The sequence below is a fragment of the Podarcis pityusensis genome (assembly GCF_964106645.2).
Source record: "Podarcis pityusensis genome assembly, chromosome: 7".
NCBI lineage: Eukaryota > Metazoa > Chordata > Lepidosauria > Squamata > Lacertidae > Podarcis > Podarcis pityusensis.
In genome coordinates this window covers 25,704,380-25,705,298 of record NC_138031.1, presented here as the reverse complement: position 1 = coordinate 25,705,298, position 919 = coordinate 25,704,380, and positions in this window count along the sequence as shown.

Sequence of the window (919 nt, the reverse complement as noted above, 5' to 3'; positions counted from 1 at the left end):
CCAAACCATGCATAGTATCTTATACACTGCCACTTTCCCCCTAAACTGAAAAGCATCAACTGTTGCAACTTTTCCTCAGAGGAGAGTTGCACCAGCCCCTTGATCATTTTGGTTGCTGTCTTTTGAACCTAGTCCTAGACAGACAACTTCTCTTTTTAGACTAATTAGGCAGTTCACAAAGAGTGTCATATACTGTACAGTGGTACCTCAGGTTAAGTACTTAATTCGTTCCGGAGGTCTGTACTTAACCTGAAACTGTTCTTAACCTGAAGCACTACTTTAGCTAATGGGGCCTCCTGCTGCTGCCGCGCCGCTGGAACACAATTTCTGTTCTCAACCTGAAGCAAAGTTCTTAACCTGAAGCACTATTTCTGGGTTAGCGGAGTCTGTAACCTGAAGCGTATGTAACCTGAGGTACCACTGTATAGTCAAAGAGCCCTGTGAGTTGGAACTACAATACCAGAGTTTGAATCCCTGCTCACTATTGAAGCTCATTGAGTGATCCTGAGCCAATCAACAACTTATATAGCCTAATCTTGTTGTAAAATGGGGTGACTTGGATGAACTGTCTTAGGTGGAGGTTAGGAATGTGAAATACTAAATGCAAATGTGTTTCTTAAAAAAAATAATGATGTGAGCATAGGTTTAGTCCTGAGACTTAAATTGTAGTAACGGGAGACAGGAACAAATCTCATCCTACACAGTGGAGAATTCGCTTCCTATCCTGCAATTGTGAGTGCGGATGAACCTACGTTATCATCATAAGCAATACAGAGAAAAAGAGAGGCTGGGAAGCCTTTGTTCCGCGCTTTGCACCCGAGGCTGGCACCAGGGCGGAAGTCGTGCGCGGAGACGCGTCTCTGCCTCGGTACGCGCCCGAAATACGCGCCTCCTGCTCCCTCGATCCCCGAGCAGGACG